Here is a 6,197-nt window from a genome sequence, read left to right on the forward strand (position 1 = left end):
GGGAACGGCCTCAGGCCGGGCCAGGGCAGGCTCAGGGTGGGCAGCAGCAGAAATTCCCCCATGGAAAGGGAGCTCAGGCCTTGGAACTGCCCAGGGAGGTGTCCCTGGAGGTGTCCCGGGAATTCCTGGAGGTGGTACTCAGAGCTCTGGGCTGGGGACAAGGTGGGGGTCCGTGGTGCCGGAGTTCTTGTGCAGCCCGGTGGATCCGCTGGTGCTGTGACATCCACTTGCATGCACACACCTGTGCACACACACTCACACACAGGTCTGTGTGCACACACCTGTACCCACCTGCACATACAGGTGTGGACATTCCCACACACACACACCACATCGGGTGCTCCTTTGAGCATCCTTAGAGCTCCTTTGGCGTGAATTCCCCCCCACAGCCTCTAGTGGCAGCTTTGGGGCGTCCCAGAGGCTACGGATGGGCAACTGCCCCCTCTCACTACGCTGTGAAACTGCTCATTAATTAGCCCAGATTTAAATTGTCTGGAGACCTGATTCGAAGGTGTTCTGAGACTGCAGTACGGGGCAGGGGAGCCCAAGGGAATGGTGATCTCGGTAGCTAACAGAGCTGTGCTGTCTCTTGGAATGAGCACAGAGGCAGACAGGTAAAGACAACACATTTGCGGGCAGAGGAAACATGGAGTTTGAGGTCCATACACCAGAATATTGCTCCATGTGGGATTCATTCTGCTGCTCCAGGTGGGATTTCCCTTTATCATGATGCACCATCAGCATGTTGTCAGATTATGCCAACAGAATTGGTTTTACTTTTTAATAATTGCTTGAAAGTTTGTTTTATGCTGCCGAGCTGGGTATCATTCCAGCTGACACCTTATCTGCCTCCCTGATCAGTCTGGATTAGTGTCGGGAGTACTGCTCTCCAGTGTGACTCCTCCAGGCTCATCCTGCTGGGGTTTTCCAGCTCCCGCTTCCCAGTCCCAGTGGATGTGGTGGAGTCACCCCCCCAGACACTGCAGCAACCTCCAAGCTCTGTGGCAGTGCTCCCAGTGGCACCAGAGAGACAGAGGCCCCAGAGAGGGTTTATTTACAAAACAAAGTGCACAATTCTGGCCACAACGTGTTTTTACCCATTAAAGGCACCTGTAAATGGTCTCCTTTACCATGACTTCAGGTGTGGAGTTCCTCAGCCCTTCCTGGTCCCCCTTGAAGGGGAGGTGGTGGTGCTGTGCTCCTGCTCTGCATCTCTTGGGGGCCCTTGGCAGCAGAGCCACAGGGTCACCCTGGCTCTGGGTAACATCCCTTGTTTCCCATTTTGGGGGTTTCTGGATAAAACCCACACACTCAGGCAAATGCGTAATTCTGTTTGCACCTTGTGATTTGTTGCAGGCAGACCTGGCTGTCCCACCTCTGGGAAACTGAAAACCTTTCAAAGAGGGCTGTAAGAGAGGGAGAGGAGTGGGTGGAGGGACACCCACTATGCTCCCACACATCTCTACCACGCAGGTGTGGGCTGCCACACCTCCACACTCCCATACGCCCCTCCTGCTGCCTGGTGGGAAGGACAGTGGCAGAGTTGGGAATGCCACGCTCTCTGGTACCGCTGGAGTTTGACCAGTGTCAGGGTGGGACAGAAGAAGCCACCAGCCTCCCTTTCTGGAGGGAAACACCAGCCACCCCAGGCAGAGAGGGCAGCTCTCCAGAGGATACAGGAGCGTGCAGGTGTGGCAGTCTCTTGCAAAAAGCCAGAGAATGGCTGGGTGTCTGCCCATCCCATCCCATCCCATCCCATCCCATCCCATCCCATCCCATCCCATCCCATCCCATCCCATCCCATCCCATCCCATCCCATCCCATCCCATCCCTCCTGTCCCACCCTCTCTGGGCTCTGAGGAGGAGCTGTGGCTCTCCAGGAGTGCAGTGATGGAGGTTGGCTCCCTGGGGATTTATGCAGCCGGCCAGGAGGAGCCCTGAGGACTGGTGCCCAGTTCGTTGTCCAGAGCCCATTTGCTGGGACCCACCTGGTTACTGGAGAGCCTGTCCTCCCGTGGTATATGCCCAGGACAGGTGTCCCCGTGTGTGCCCCTTGTGCCAGCAGTGCTGCTGGCAGCAGGAGTGGGGCCGGCAGGGCTGTGCCATGGCTCCGTGTGCCCTCACCCCATGGGTGGGTCTGGGCGGGTGTCCCTCCTGTGCCCTTCAGCCATCCCCCACACCACGGGCGGGGGCTGGTTGTGCTGCTGCTCCCTGCAGCACCTTTCACACCCAAAAATACAGGTGTCTGTGTCCCTCCTGCCCACCTGCTCCCAGATCGGGCTCCTGGTGCAGCGAGAGGCGTGGCAGGGGTGCTGGCTGGGCAGGGCCATGTGACCCCTGCCTGGTTTATTCCTGGCAAAACCAGCAGTCTTTGGCTGGAGGGGCCGCTCTGAGCTGAGCCAGCCAGCCTGGCAGCACCACAGCGCATCCCAGCACTGGGGCTTCCTCCTTCAGCCCTGGCAGTGCCTCACCCTCCACTGTCCCGGCACGGCCCCGCTCCCTGGCAGACTTTCCTTCCTTGCCCGTGAGGCTGGCAGAGCCCCCGGGTCCCACTGTGTGCCACAGGGACTGCCACTGGCAGTGCTGGGGCAGTCCTGCCACCCCCCCCGGCTCCACCACCCACCACAAACTGGGAGAGGGACTCAGAGCAGCCGGGGGAGCAGCTGCCCACCCGGGCCCCAAAGTCCCAGGAGCCTGGCTCTTCCCACCCTGTCCCAGCCAGGGCTTCCTGCTGGCCTTGCTGTGCCCACGTCCCTGTGTCCTTGCTGTCCTTCTCCCCCTTGTTGTGCCCACGTCCCTGTGTCCTTGCTGTCCTTCTCCCCCTTGCTGTGCCCACATCCCTGTGTCCTTGCTGTCCTTCTCCCCCTTGCTGTGCCCACATCCCTGTGTCCTTGGTGCCCTTCTCCCCCTTGCTGTGCCCATGTCCCTGTGTCCTTGCTGTCCTTCTCCCCCTTGCTGTGCCCACGTCCCTGTGTCCTTGGTGCCCTTCTCCCCCTTGCTGTGCCCATGTCCCTGTGTCCTTGCTGGCCTTCTCCCGTGTCCTTGCTGTCCTTCTCCCCCTTGCTGTGCCCACGTCCCTGTGTCCTTGCTGTCCTTCTCCCCCTTGCTGTGCCCACGTCCCCCTGTGTCCTTGGTGTCCCTGTGCCCCTCTCCCCTTGCTGTGCCCACGTCCCCGCTGTGCCCGTGTCCCTGCTGGACCCCGTGTCCCTGTGGTGCTCAGAATCCCATCAGCCAGGTGAAATCCCCCCTTCCCTCTGGTCCAGGAGTGTGCTTGAGCTGTCAGACTGCTGCTACAAGGTTCTATTTAAAGCATTTTCAGAGGTTTCCTGTAGACAGGAAAATCTTACTGTTCCCACTGGGGATTCCAACCACATTGGTTTCTTTAATCCTCCTTAAGGCATAGCTGGGATTTTGTACCTGGGAGCAACTGAAATGATGCTGTTCTAGGAGAGATACTTTAATTCTCTCCTAGAAGAGGTCTTTGAAAGAAGGCTCTAAGCTCTGCCTGGAGTGAATTCACAGTGGACATATCAACCTTAGTGCCCCATGCAGCTTGTGGGGTGAGAGCTTGTCACCCCACAGGTGACAAGGAGTTCTGGTGAATCCTGTAAATGGGAATGAGCCCACAGCCTGTGCCTGCAGGGTGACAACTTTCCAATTGCCAAAACACAACTTCCTCTTTGAAACGCTCTCAGGGAGAGCACTTAGGGCAGCACTTGGGGCAGCATCTGCAGCGGGCAGCGGGGAGAGGGACAGGGCACAGCAAAGGAAAGCAGGATGGGGATAACCACTGAGTGTTCAGACAAAATGCAGGAAAAAGGGAGGCAGATGGCATGAATATTAGTGCATGAAAATGACTAGCACTCTGAGAATTTCCCAGTGTACTTCTGACTGGTTTGGGCTTGCTTTTATAATTAATTTATGGAAAGCACTTAAATTGGGAATAAACACAATCTCACAAATCCCTGCTAATCTCTGCCTGTATTTTTGAAATGATACCCTGAAGGTATAGCTCCTCACAATGATTAAACTGCTTTTCTTTTAAGAATTAAAAGGGACCTTTTCCATGTGGCCATGTGCTGTGTGAGCAGCCAGGCCCACACTCTGACCTGCTCTAGATGCAATATACTGTTGGAGGTGCCTGGGTAGGGCATTTCCCCACTGGATTGCTAGATGCCAAATCTGCCTATATTTTCATTTTGGATTCATGTATTTTAATGCAAAATATGACCTGGTGTGTTGTCAGCCTACGACTCAGAAGCACTCAGCTATTAGCATAAATTTAGAAAGCTCCTTGAAAATGAAAAGAAATTTATTTAATTAAGTGTCTGCTTTTCCCTGCTGGTGCAAGCCAAGCTCCCTCCGTGCATGGGCTGTGCAGAAGGTGCTTGGGGCGGCGCAGCGCGAGGGGGATTTGGGTCTCTGGGCGCAGGCAGGAGCAGTGTGGAGCAGCTCTGCACAACTGGGGAAGCCTGGGGAGACACAGGCTGCCCTCCCTGGGCTGCTGGCCCTGCTGCAGGTGCCAGAGTGCTGGCTGGGCCCTGTGTCCCTGTGCAGGAGGGAAGGGCAGCGAGGACAGAACAGTGTGGCATGGGAAGCTCCCCACAGTCTGCAGTGGGATACAGGTCCCCAGGGTGCTGCGAGGTTGGGCCTGAAAAGGGTCCAGCAGTGACAGCATCAAGGTGTGGGAAGAAAAAAAAGATTTTATTACATATTAAACAAAGATTTTATTATTATTTTATTATATTCTTGTGCTTCAGCATGGAAATCCAGGTAGGAATCACCCAGGGCACAGCCTGTCCCTTTTGTTTGGCCCGTGCAGCTCAGTCGTGCACTGAAGCAGCATTTTCCTTGTCCCCTCCAGCAGCCTCTCCATGCCACAGCTCATGGAAGGAACTGTGGTGCCAAGGAGCCCCTTCAGCCTCACAGACATGGGGACATGGGGGTGCTGGAGCAGCTCCCAAGGTGTGCTCCCCATTCTGCAGGCTGAGGGCTGTGCCAGCAGCCCCAGGAAGGACCTGGGACACGGACACGTGGGCCAGCAGCCCCAGGAAGGACCTGGGACACGGACACGTGGGCCAGCAGCCCCAGGAAGGACCTGGGACACGGACACGTGGGCCAGCAGCCCCAGGAAGGACCTGGGACACGGGCACGTGGGCCAGCAGCCCCAGGAAGGACCTGGGACACGGACACGTGGGCCAGCAGCCCCAGGAAGGACCTGGGACACGGACACGTGGGCCAGCAGCCCCAGGAAGGACCTGGGACACGGACACGTGGGCCAGCAGCCCCAGGAAGGACCTGGGACATGGACACGTGGGCCAGCAGCCCCAGGAAGGACCTGGGACAAGGACATATGGGCCACAGGACAGGAGGCTGGCAGGGCCCCACGCCGTGGTGTGCCACTGTGGGTGCCATGTGGCATGTGGCTGGGACCTCTCACTGCCTGGGGGTGGCCAGCAACCTGGCCAGGAGGGCAAGCTGGGGCAGTGCCACCCCTGGCGAGTCCCAGTGGCGGTGCTGTGCAGAGTCCTTGTGGCACTGCTGCCCTGGCACTGCTCCCCACAGCAATCTCTGCACATCCCTCAGGGCGCAGCTCCAGCTTGCCAGAGTGGGTATAGAACCTGGAGTTGGTTTTTACAAATTCTGCATTATATATATATATAATACAATGCAATATATATTACATATGTAAGATCTATTTTGTAGAGTTATTTATTGCTCTCCTGCTGCAGGAATTTGTGCCGTCACAACCTTCCCAGGGGTCTGCATACTTTTTTTTTTCCTCAGTGTTTCCCTCCTACACACAGGAGCGATAGATTCTAACACAGTTTTTCTGTTCTTTAGGGGAAAAGAGAGAGAATGTGAAAGACTGAATGCTATCTTTGTTTTCAAAATAATGCTGCAGTAATTAAAATGCTCGGAAAGTTGTTCTGTTCCCAGAAGTAATAAATAGTTTTGACTGTTTTGCCCCATTAATTGCACATTACTTAAATATGTGTATTTTATAACATGCGTGTTCACTCACCTGCTTGCTCTGAAAGTCAAATGCACGTTTGAATATGCATTATACCCTTTAATGCACAGTAATTATTCGGTGCATTATACAGGCTGTTCCTGAGCCAGGAGCAGGTTTTTGTGGGGGCTGCAGGGGCGCTTGGTGCCAGCTCTGGGCCGTGGGAGCAGCCCTGCTCCGAGGG

This window comes from Anomalospiza imberbis, chromosome Z (genome assembly GCF_031753505.1).
Source record: "Anomalospiza imberbis isolate Cuckoo-Finch-1a 21T00152 chromosome Z, ASM3175350v1, whole genome shotgun sequence".
Lineage (NCBI taxonomy): Eukaryota > Metazoa > Chordata > Aves > Passeriformes > Viduidae > Anomalospiza > Anomalospiza imberbis.